The sequence below is a fragment of the Schistocerca nitens genome, chromosome 8, assembly GCF_023898315.1.
Source record: "Schistocerca nitens isolate TAMUIC-IGC-003100 chromosome 8, iqSchNite1.1, whole genome shotgun sequence".
In the NCBI taxonomy this organism is placed as follows: Eukaryota; Metazoa; Arthropoda; class Insecta; order Orthoptera; family Acrididae; genus Schistocerca; species Schistocerca nitens.
This window is the reverse complement of record NC_064621.1, coordinates 178,105,699-178,118,761: the sequence shown is the minus strand read 5'-3', so window position 1 is coordinate 178,118,761 and position 13,063 is coordinate 178,105,699. Positions and strand designations below refer to the sequence as shown.

Here is a 13,063-nt window from a genome sequence, read left to right as displayed (position 1 = left end):
ACACTACATTCGTAGTGTCCCTACTCAACACACTCATTACTCGTGGAAAACATTCTTACCAAGTCCCGTAAGAGTGTCTGTTCCGAAAGAACAGACACCATATCCATATAAGTATATAGTTCTGGCAATACCGGCATGACCTTCCTCTTCTGTGCGGATGCACACGTATTACCCGAGCTCTACATACAAGGTGAGACTGTAGGCCTCGCGGGAGGCGTGCGCGAGATAGTTCCTGCAGTCGCACTATCCTCTGTGCACTCGGTGGCTCAGATGGATAGAGAATCTACCATGTAAGCAGGAGCTCCCGTGTTCGAGTCCCGGTCGCGGCACACGTTTTCAGCTGTCCCTGTTGATATACACTCCTGGAAATGGAAAAAAGAACACATTGACACCGGTGTGTCAGACCCACCATACTTGCTCCGGACACTGCGAGAGGGCTGTACAAGCAATGATCACACGCACGGCACAGCGGACACACCAGGAACCGCGGTGTTGGCCGTCGAATGGCGCTAGCTGCGCAGCATTTGTGCACCGCCGCCGTCAGTGTCAGCCAGTTTGCCGTGGCATACGGAGCTCCATCGCAGTCTTTAACACTGGTAGCATGCCGCGACAGCGTGGACGTGAACCGTATGTGCAGTTGACGGACTTTGAGCGAGGGCGTATAGTGGGCATGCGGGAGGCCGGGTGGACGTACCGCCGAATTGCTCAACACGTGGGGCGTGAGGTCTCCACAGTACATCGATGTTGTCGCCAGTGGTCGGCGGAAGGTGCACGTGCCCGTCGACCTGGGACCGGACCGCAGCGACGCACGGATGCACGCCAAGACCGTAGGATCCTACGCAGTGCCGTAGGGGACCGCACCGCCACTTCCCAGCAAATTAGGGACACTGTTGCTCCTGGGGTATCGGCGAGGACCATTCGCAACCGTCTCCATGAAGCTGGGCTACGGTCCCGCACACCGTTAGGCCGTCTTCCGCTCACGCCCCAACATCGTGCAGTCCGCCTCCAGTGGTGTCGCGACAGGCGTGAATGGAGGGACGAATGGAGACGTGTCGTCTTCAGCGATGAGAGTCGCTTCTGCCTTGGTGCCAATGATGGTCGTATGCGTGTTTGGCGCCGTGCAGGTGAGCGCCACAATCAGGACTGCATACGACCGAGGCACACAGGGCCAACACCCGGCATCATGGTGTGGGGAGCGATCTCCTACACTGGCCGTACACCACTGGTGATCGTCGAGGGGACACTGAATAGTGCATGGTACATCCAAACCGTCATCGAACCCATCGTTCTACCATTCCTAGACCGGCAACGGAACTTGCTGTTCCAACAGGACAATGCACGTCCGCGTGTATCCCGTGCCACCCAACGTGCTCTAGAAGGTGTAAGTCAACTACCCTGGCCAGCAAGATCTCCGGATCTGTCCCCCATTGAGCATGTTTGGGACTGGATGAAGCGTCGTCTCACGCGGTCTGCACGTCCAGCACGAACGCTGGTCCAACTGAGGCGCCAGGTGGAAATGGCATGGCAAGCCGTTCCACAGGACTACATCCAGCATCTCTACGATCGTCTCCATGGGAGAATAGCAGCCTGCATTGCTGCGAAAGGTGGATATACACTGTACTAGTGCCGACATTGTGCATGCTCTGTTGCCTGTGTCTATGTGCCTGTGGTTCTGTCAGTGTGATCATGTGATGTATCTGACCCCAGGAATGTGTCAATAAAGTTTCCCCTTCCTGGGACAATGAATTCACGGTGTTCTTATTTCAGTTTCCAGGAGTGTATATCAACGCGCGTCAGCAGCTGAAGGTATTAAATATAATTATAATTACAGTGACTCACCCAGCCAGCTAGAATTTAAAATAAATAAATGTCTGCGAAAGAAGGAACACCTCCTCATCAGTGCATATAACCCGAGCAGATACGACGTGTAACTGTCTATTGGCAGCTATGTGATATGCCTAGTCTGATGTATTGTTTATGAAATAGGGAAACGCACGTTTCATAATGTTATCAAAGTTTCCGTTTTACGGAGTCGACCGCTGCGCTCTTCAAAACCGAATTACGCAACGTACTGTACATGTGAACTCTTTATTGACATTTAAAATTATTTATTCAGATCTGGTTTAATTATTTTAAACGCTGTTGCACGATTAGAAAAGCTTGAAGCAAGTACGATCTGAGCAGTTAAAGTCACCACTCTAGAAACAGTTCATGATATCGTCAGAGGAGGTAGGAAACCAACTGCGCCTAAGACAGCTGAATCGTAGATGTCTCAGGTGATCAGGTACGTTACACGATACGCGGAAATGTGATCATGGAAAAGACTGTGCTTCGGTCAAAAGTCAGAGCGGTATATGGAAGTACAATTTAACGATATACTCTGAACAACATTGTGATCATATCCGTGTCATTGAGTCAAACGTTTATTCATAGCCGCACACTTGGCTCCAACCACAACTTCTGGGAGTTCTGCAAATAACTGTCTTGTTGGGCACAAAGATGATGCACGCAGCTTTCCGAAATATCGACGTTTTAAACGTGTTTGGTAACTAGGACAAAAGCAGAACCTCAACGCATCGTTGTTATGAATCGTTATTGGTTCGTCTAAAACAAAAGTTGATCAGAAATGGGCCAAGACTATCGAACATAGAAGATTCTACGGGACAACACAGTGGCAGGCAGAATGTGTAAAATGCATCAACTGGGCTTTGAATTGCTCCCCCCATTCACCGGACTTTCCTGATTCAATATCATTTCGTAACTTGATGATTTACATTGTAGGAATAATACTCATTAAATGGGGAGGCTATTACAGTGCAAATGGGGATTTTGCGAAGTCAAATAAATTATTCTTCACTGGTACGACTAAACTGATATCTTGCAGGGTTTGTTGAAGGAGTCATTAAATTATGTCCTCCCCAGGTAGCTGCGTGGTCAGCGTGACGGACTATCGTACTAACGGGCCCGGGTTCGATTCCCGGCTGGGTCGGAGATCCGCAAGTCGCCGAAGCGGCGTCAGCTCAAATGACTTGCACCAGGCGACCGGTTCACCCGACGGGAGGCCCTAGCCACATGGCATTTACACTTACATTAAATTATACAAAAAATAACACTTATTTCTTTACCAGGAATCGATCTCTGCCCGTTTTTTAATATCAGGTTAATCTAAGTGTAATCACTCTTTTGTTATTTGCGCAAAATGAGTGTCGTTTCTCTAGTGGACGAGACCAGAAATGTTCTCCGCTATCGTGTCTCGTTACTGTGATACTAGCATAAAGTGTTTCGGTCTATTTCTAAACGCAGGGTTGAGCATCATGCATAAATTTTAGGACAGCTGTTTCGAGAGGTGGAAATCAAGAACAAAGAAAAAAGTTTTAATTTTATAGAGCGTTACGGACAAGACACCAGAACCTACGGATGTCTTATTATTGATGAGTATTCTGAGTGGCGTGTGGGTTGAGAAACAGGGGGATATTTGGAGAGGACGTTTGTAGAACGTGAATTCTGAGGTATGTCTGTAAAAGTACACAGACGTAACGTCTCTGTACTATTCCTTGGCATCCAAGCCGATGCATTAATAATCTGTAAAATTGCTTTGAACGAACATTACACATAACATTGAGTTGACAAAAGCCATGAGATACCTCCTAATATTTAGGCGGATCGTCTTTTGCCCGGCGTAGTGCAGTAACACGACGTGGCGTGGATTCAACAAGTCGTTGGAAGTCCACTGTAGAAATACTGAGCCACTCCTCCTCTATAGCTGTCCATAATTGCGAAAGTGTTGCCGGAGCTGGATTTTCTGCAGGAACTGACCTCTCGATTGTTTCCCATAAATGTCCTATGAGATTCATATCGGGCGATCTGGGTGGCTAAATCATTCGCTCTAGTTGTCCAGCATGTTCTTCAAACCAATCGCTAACAACTGTTGCCTGGTCACATGCTGCATTGTCATCCATAAAAAATCCGTCTTTGTTTGGGAACAAGGAGTCCATGAAAGGCAGCAAATGGTCTCCAAGTAGCCGAATACGACCCCTTAATGATCGGTTCACTTGGAGCAGCCGATGCCGGCCATTCCACGTAAACACAGCCCATACCATTACGGAGCCACCACCAGCTTGCACAGGGCCTTGTTGACATCTTAGGTCCATGGCTTCGTGGAGTCTGCGCCACACTCGAACCCTACCATCAGCTCTTACCAACTGACATCGGGACTCATCTGACCAGGCCACCGTTTTCCAGTTGTCTAGGGTCCATCTTCGGAAGAGGCACTGCAGGCGATGTCGTGCTGTTATTCGGGAGGACGATTCAAACGTGTCCGGCCATCCTGATTTAGGTCATGTGTGATTACCCTAAATCGAATAACGCAAATGTCGGGATGGTTCCTTCGAAAGAAGACGACCGCTTTCTTCCTCCAACCTTTCCTAATCCGACCTTGTGCTCCGTCTCTAATGACCTCGTTGTTGACGGGCTGTTAAACACTAATCTCCTCCTCCATGTCGTGCTCTTAGCAGACATTCGCGTCCGCCGTCTACTGCCACAGTCCATTAACTCCTCATTTCGCCGCACTGTCCTAACAGATACGTTCGTCGTACGTCCCACGTTGATTTTCACGCAGTTGTTTTTAGCACTGACAACCCTACGCAAAAGCCGCTGCTCTCTATCATTAAGTGAAGGATATCGCCAACCACATCGTCCGTGTTGAGAGATAATGCCAAAAATTTTGTATTCTCGGCACATTCTTGACACTGTGGATACTGGGTTATTGAACTCCCTTACGATTTCCAAAATGGAATGTCCCATGTGTCTACCTCCAACTACCACACAGAGTCAGTTAATTTCCGTCGCACGTCCATAATCGTGTTGGGAACCTCGCATTTATCACGTAGACAGATCCGCCAATGCACTGCGCTTTTATACTACAGCCATCTGCATAAGTGCACATTACTATCCCATGACTCTTGTCACCTTAATGTATAATACATACAGGGTGTTTCAAAAATGACCGGTATATTTGAAACGGCAATAAAAACTAAACGAGCAGCGATAGAAATACACCGTTTGTTGCAATACGCTTGGGACAACAGTACATTTTCAGGCAGACAAACTTTCGAAATTACAGTAGTTACAATTTTCAACAACAGATGGCGCTGCGGTCTGGGAAACACTATAGTACGATATTTTCCACATATCCACCATGCGTAGCAATAATATGGCGTAGTGAAATTACCCGAAACCTTTGACAACGTGTCTGGCGGAATGGCTTCACATGCAGATGAGATGTACTGCTTCAGCTGTTCAATTGTTTCTGGATTCTGGCGGTACACCTGGTCTTTCAAGTGTCCCCACAGAAAGAAGTCACAGGGGTTCATGTGTGGCGAATAGGGAGGCCAATCCACGCCGCCTCCTGTATGTTTCGGATAGCCCAAAGCAATCACACGATCATCGAAATATTCATTCAGGAAATTAAAGACGTCGGCCGTGCGATGTGGCCGGGCACCATCTTGCATAAACCACGAGGTGTTCGCAGTGTCGTCTAAGGCAGTTTGTACCGCCACAAATTGCCGGCCGCGGTGGTCTCGCGGTTCTAGGCGCGCAGTCCGGAACCGTGCGACTGCTACGGTCGCAGGTTCGAATCCTGCCTCGGGCATGGATGTGTGTGATGTCCTTAGGTTACTTAGGTTTAAGTAGTTCTAAGTTCTAGGGGACTAATGACCACAGCAGTTGAGTCCCATAGTACTCAGAGCCATTTGAACCATTTGAACCGCCACGAATTCACGAAGAATGTCCAGATAGCGTGATGCAGTAATCGTTTCGGATCTGAAAAATTGGCCAATGATTCCTTTCGAAGAAATGGCGGCCCAGACCAGTACTTTTTGAGGATGCAGGGACGATGGGACTGCAACATGGGGCTTTTCGGTTCCCCATATGCGCCAGTTCTGTTTATTGACGAAGCCGTCCAGGTAAAAATAAGCTTCGTCAGTAAACCAAATGCTGCCCACATGCATATCGCCGTCATCAATCCTGTGCACTATATCGTTAGCGAATGTCTCTCGTGCAGCAATGGTAGCGGCGCTGAGGGGTTGCCGCGTTTGAATTTTGTATGGATAGAGGTGTAAACTCTGGCTCATGAGACGATACGTGGACGTTGGCGTCATTTGGACCGCAGCTGCAACACGGCGAACGGAAACCCGAGGCCGCTGTTGGATCACCTGCTGCACTAGTTGCGCGTTGCCCTCTGTGGTTGCCGTACGCGGTCGCCCTACCTTTCCAGCACGTTCATCCGTCACGTTCCCAGTCCGTTGAAATTTTTCAAACAGATCCTTTATTGTATCGCTTTTCGGTCCTTTGGTTACATTAAACCTCCGTTGAAAACTTCGTCTTGTTGCAACAACACTGTGTTCTAGGCGGTGGAATTCCAACGCCAGAAAAATCCTCTGTTCTAAGGAATAAACCATGTTGTCTACAGCACACTTGCACGTTGTGAACAGCACACGCTTACAGCAGAAAGACGACGTACAGAATGGCGCACCCACATACTGCGTTGTCTTCTATATCTTTCACATCACTTGCAGCGCCATCTGTTGTTGAAAATTGTAACTACTGTAATTTCGAAAGTTTGTCCGCCTGAAAATGTACTGTTGTCCCAAGCATATTGCAACAAACGGTGTATTTCTATCGCTGCTCGTTTAGTTTTTATTGCCGTTTCAAATATACCGGTCATTTTTGAAACACCCTGTATTTAGTTCCTATCGATATTATTTCTGGAGAAGACTGTACAGAGAATTTCGATTTACAATGTAACAGTAATTACATATTTGACTTGCGTTAACATTCCAACTGTCAATGAGGTAGGTGAATTTTGTTTAATATTGTTCGTTGAATTTGTTCAGGACAGACGTACGATGACACCCGTTCAGGTTCTTCGCTAATGTGTTCACTCAGTTCTTTTTTTTTTTTTTAATTGCAGGTGATAGCCAATCCTCTGACCGAACACACTGTACTACCGTGCCGCCGGCTGCCATTTGACTCTCCGCGCATGGCTCGCAGACACATCCAAACTTCCATATGTCGTCAACAAACTATACTAGTACATTCATTGTGTATATTCCCGTACAAGTGAGACATTTTACTTGCAAGTCGCTGGCCCGGTATCGGCAGATAAATACGATATTGCAGTGCCTGTTCTATTCCGAATTACCATACAATGTACCTTCGGACGTGCATGCATGGTTGGTGAGAACAGTGTCGCACTTCATCCAAGGATTCTCTTTTACGTTCCTCGAACATTTCTGTCACACCTTGGTACTGGCTCGTGATACCATTAAAAGTGTAATGGGAGCTCCACTGTTAAACGCAGAAGAGAGAGCGCATATGTGGAAAGAGTACACTAAAGACCTATACGAGGGGACGGAACTGTCTGATATGATACAAGAAGAATTTGGAATCGATATGGATAATTTAGGTGATTTAGTATAGCAGTAAAGAAACAAAAGAAAAATTCGGAGTAGGTATTAAAATTCATGGAGAAGAAGTAAAAACTTTGAGGTTCGCCGATGACATTGTAATTCTGTCAGAGACAGCAGAGGACTTGGAAGAGCAGTTGAACGGAATGGACAGTGTCTTGAAAGGAGGATATAAGATGAACATCAACAAAAGCAAAACGAGGATAATGGAATGTAGTCATCGGGTGATGCTGAGTGAATTAGATTAGGAAATGAGACACTTAAAGTAGTAAAGGAGTTTTGCTATTTAGGGAGTAAAATAACTGATGATGGTCGAAGTAGAGAGGATATAAAATGTAGATTGGCAATGGCAAGGAAATCGTTTCTGAAGAAGAGAAATTTGTTAACATCGAGATTTAAGTGTCAGGAAGGCGTTTCTGAAAGTATTTGTATGGAGTGTAGCCATGTATGGAAGTGAAACATGGACGATAACTAGTATGGACAAGAAGAGAATAGAAACTTTCGAAATGTGGTGCTACAGAAGAATGCTGAAGATAAGGTGGGTAGATCACGTATCTAATGAGGAGGTATTGAATAGGATTGGGGAGAAGAGAAGTTTGTGGCACAACTTGACTAGAAGAAGGAATCGGTTGGTAGGACATGTTTTGAGGCATCAAGGGATCACAAATTTAGCATTGGAGGGCAGCGTGGAGGGTAAAAATCGTAGAGGGAGACCAAGAGATGAATACACTAAGCAGATTCAGAAGGATGTAGGTTGCAGTAGGTACTGGGAGATGAAGAAGCTTGCACAGGATAGAGTAGCATGGAGAGCTGCATCAAACCAGTCTCAGGACTGAAGACAACAACAACAACAACAACAACAACAGTATTAGAGTCAGAATGTAAAAAGAGTCTAAAAGACTCAAATAAGGCAGAAGGCATAGATAACATTCCATCGGAAATTCTATTCAAATTGGAGCATAGAACCTATGAGACAGGAGATGCATCATCAGACATTCTGAAAAATATCCTCCACAAAATTCCAAATATATCAATGGCAGATAAATGCGAAAACCATCGCACAATGTGCTTAGCAGTTCACCCATTAAAGATGATGACAAAATTAATATACAGAAGAATGGAGAAGAAAACTGAGGATCAGTTAGGTGATGATCAGTTTTGGTTCAGGAAAGGTAAATGTACCACAGAGGTAGTTTGCTGTTGATAATGGAAGAAAGACTGAAGGGAAATCAAGACACGCTTGTCGGCCTATAAAAAGCGTTAGACAGAGTAAAGTGTTTAAAGACACTAGAAATCCTGAGTAAAGTAGGAGTAAGCTACAGGTAGAGTAAGCTAAGGGTACCAATGAGACTGGAAGACCAAGATCGAAGTGCTCGGATTAAAAGCTATAAGACAGGGATTCAGTCTTTCGCCCCTACTGTTCAGTCTATACGTCGAAGAAGCAAGGATGGAAATAAAATAAAGGCTCAAGAACGGAATTAAAATTCAGGGTGAGAGGATATCGATGATAAAGTTCGCTGATGACAGTGCTGTCCTTAGTGAAAATGAGAAAGAATTACAGGATCCGTTGAATAGAATGAACAGTCTAATGAGTAAAGAATATGGGTTGTGAATTAACCGGAAAAAGACAAAGGTACTGAGACGTAGCAAAAATAAGAATAGTGGGAAACTTAACATCAAAACGTGATCGCGAAGTAGGCGAAGTTAACAAATTCTGCTACTTCGAAAGCAAAGTAACTAACGACGGACGGAGCAGGCAGAATATAAAAGCAGATGAGCACTGTCAGAGAGGAATTCCTGGCCGAAAGAAATCTACTGGTACCAAACACAGACCTTAAGTCGAAGAAGAAATTTCTGAGAATGTACGTTTGGATAAAAGCATTGTACAGTAGTGAATGGGAAAACCGAAACACAAGAGAATCGAAGCGTTTGAGTTGTAATGCTACAGAAAAATGTTGAAAATTAGGTAGCCTGATAAGATAAAGAGTGAGAAGGTTCTGCACAGAATCGGAGAAGAAAGCAATATCTGGAAAACACTGACTAGAGGAAACGACAGGGTGATAGGACATGTGTTAAGACATCAAGGAATAACCTCCATTGTACTATAGGGAGCTGTAGAGGGTGAAAAGTGCAGGGGCAGACATAGATTGAAATAAAATAAATTAAAAAAAAGGCTCCACTGACGTGTTACGACACTGGCTGCACTTCTCTAAATTAGTTCTGTGTCTCTTGTCACGTCTACTTGATAATGATTCCAAACGCTGGAGCAATATTAACATACTCTAGAATTGGTCGCTATTAGCGTCTTGCCTTGTATGCGATTTCTTTTTCAGATCCGCTCCATTTTTCCAGAACAGTGCCAACAAATCTAAGCCTATCATTCTCCCGCCCTAATACTGCACTTACGTCCGTCCCCGTTCTTCTTACAATGAAGAGTCAAAGATACTAGTACGCCTACCTAATATCGTGTAGGGTCCCGCAAGCACACAGACGTGCCACAAAAAGATGTGGTATAGGCTTGACTAATGTGTCAAGTAGTGCTGGCGGGAATTGACTCCATGAACCCTGCACCGCTCCCCATTACTCCGTAAGAATACGCGGGGGTGGAGATCTCTTCTGAGCAGCACGTTGCAAGGCATCCCAGATATGCTCAATAATGTTCACGTCTCGGGAGTTTGGTGGCCAGCGAAAGTGTTTGAACTCAGAAAAGTGTTCCTGGAGCCACTCTGTAGAAATTCAGGACGTGTGGGGTGTCGCATTGTCCTGCTGGAGTTGCGCAAGTCCGTCGGAATGCACAATGGACATGAATGGATGCAGGTGATCAGACAGGTGCTTACGTATGTCTCACCTGTCAGAATCGTAACTAGCCGTACCAGGGTTCCCATATCATTCCAACTGCACACACCCCACATCATTACAGACTCTCCACCAGCTTAAACAGTCCCCCGCTGGCATGCGGGGTCCATGAATTCATTAGGTTATCTCCATACCCGTACACGTCCATCCGCTCGATACAATTTGAAACGAGACTCGTCCGACCAAGCGACGCGTAAAGCTTTGTGTCGTACTGTCATCAAGGGTACACGTGTGGGCCTTCGGCTCTGAAAGCCCATAGCGATGATGTTTCGTTGAATGGTTAGCACACTGACTCCTGTTGATGGCCCAGCATTGTATCTGCAGCAATTTGCGGAAGGGTTGCACTTCTGTCACATTGAACAATTCTCTTCAGGAGTTGTTGGTCCCCTTCTTGAAGGATCTTTTTCCAGCCGCAGCAATGTCGGAGATTTGATGTTTTACTGAATTCGTGATATTCACGGTACGCTCTTGAAATGGTGATACGGGAAAATTCCCACTTCATCGCTACCTCAGAGATGCTGTGTCCCATCGCTCGTGCACCGACTAAAACACCAGAAACTTAAATCTTGATAACCTGCCATTGTAGCAGCAGTAACCGATCTAACAACTGCGCCAGACGCTTGTTGTCTTATATAGGCGTTGCCGACCGCAGCAGTGTATTCTGCCTGTTTACATCAGGCAGAAATTTGAATACGCATGCCTGTACCAATTTCTTTGGCGCTTCAGCGTATTATGACCACCTCCTCCTCCCGCCCTCCCAAAAAAAATACCTACATAGTATGACCCCCCCCCCCCAAATACTTACATGATGTGGCGTGCTCACGATGTTCACAACTAATTATGTTATCGCTTATTATCAGATTCTTCCTCTCTTACAGGCATTATCTTCCATTTATCGACTTTAAGAGAGCTGCCATTTATTAGATCAAGTGGGATTTCTACGTTTCGTCCAACGATCTTATCCTCCTGTGGACAAAAACATCATCAGCGACCAATATAGTGCTACTGATAATCACTGATAAATTGTTGTGCCGTTATACGACACGTTCTTTATAACAACCTGGCGTCGTTCTATTGAGTGCTTTAAAGATGATCATTGGTTCTGCGTCTGGTGGTGAACGGCATGCGAGTTAGCCTTGTGTTGGCCTCCGAATGGAAAGATTCTTTTTACAGAGAAGGAACACAGTTTGGCAAGTGGCTAAAACGTGAAAAACATCGAGAGTGCCATTGTACTACAACGAAAGGTGGGCTGCTTATTACACACTGGTTTGCGAAACTTAAGGACGAAAGTAACTTTCGTAGTTGTGATTGGTCAAAAGTAAAAGATGCAGGACTGCACCGTTTAGTACTAATATTTCACCGAGCGAGGTGGCGCAGTGGTTAGCACACTGGACTCGCATTCGGGAGGACGACGGTTCAATCCCGCGTCCGGCCATCCTGATTTAGGTTTTCCGTGATTTCCCTAAATCGCTCGAGGCAAATGCCGGGATGGTTCCTTTGAAAGGGCACGGCCGAATTCCTTCCCTAATCCGACGAGACCGATGACCTCGTAGTTTGGTCTCTTCCCCCCTAAACAACCAACCAACTAATATTTCATTGGTTACGATGTATATCAGTCAGTCAGACGAAAGTACGTTCGCGCGTATTTTATGAGCTAAGAGAATTGCTTTGTGGAGCGTAAGTACAGTTCAGATCTCAGATGTGCCATGTTCGATCGTGGATGTGTGAACAGAGGCGAAAATTTTACGGAATAACGGATGAAACATGACCGTGAAGTGTCGAAAAGTGGACGCGAACGTGTGAAAAAGACGAACACATGGAAGTCCGACCTTAATATGTAAACTGTGAGTTTTGAACAACGAAAATTCGCATGTCGTGTCGTACAATGCATGCCAGCAAACTGAACATTCGTAGTGGTCAAACTGTGTAATATTTGAGCGAGCATTCAGCCGCAGAAAATCTGTTTATTATTCCATTGTGTAAAGGGTTTGGTTCATTATCAAAAGCAGGCTGTTACGAGTCGAGTGTGATTGTCTGTGAATGACGAAACTGTAACTTAGGATTAGCACTGGCTTGGTGGTATTTTGTGTCAAATAAGTAACAATATATTGAAGTTTTTACTTGCAAACTGCCTTTCAATTAATCGCTCAGCCAACCTGATACTGAAAAACATTTGTTGCACCCGTTGGATTCGTATAATTCTACTGGTTCTACTACAGATTGTCAAGTAGAAGAACATCATTCGTTTTTAACAGGGAGGACGTGGGTATCGGATTGCAGAAGAAGAAATTTACAACAACATGAGTGGACTCTTTTTGTAGAGGTAGCAAAAGTAACCCCGCCGTTACAACACCAGACGTTATTTTCACTTCTTTTCAGCATTTTCCATCCATTATAACGTATTGGATTCTATTGGTCAAATATTTATCGAACCAATCATATATGTGTCCATCGTTTCCAGACCAAGGCCGAAAATCCGTCTCTGGCGCCCAAGTCGTCGATGTGACGTCAAAGCCTTACATTCCACCTTTGCGCAGGCGCTCACCGTACAAAAGAGGAAAGATTGAAAATTGTACCAGTTGTTTGGTAGTCATGTCATTTTTTTCATTTTTTGTATGTTATCGATATGTACGAGGGCAGTTCAATAAGTAATGCAACACATTTTTTTTCTCGGCCAATTTTGGATGAAAAAAACGGAAATTTCTTGTGGAATATTTTCAAACATTCCCGCTTCGTCTCGT

At 45.3% G+C, this 13,063-nt stretch overlaps 1 protein-coding gene across 2 annotated transcripts in view; it reads right to left on the bottom strand.

Moving 5' to 3' along the window:
• The window catches only part of LOC126199353 (probable cytochrome P450 6a20), a 116,399-nt gene that overhangs the window by 41,236 nt on the left and 62,100 nt on the right, over positions 1–13,063 (bottom strand). The window lies entirely within an intron of this gene.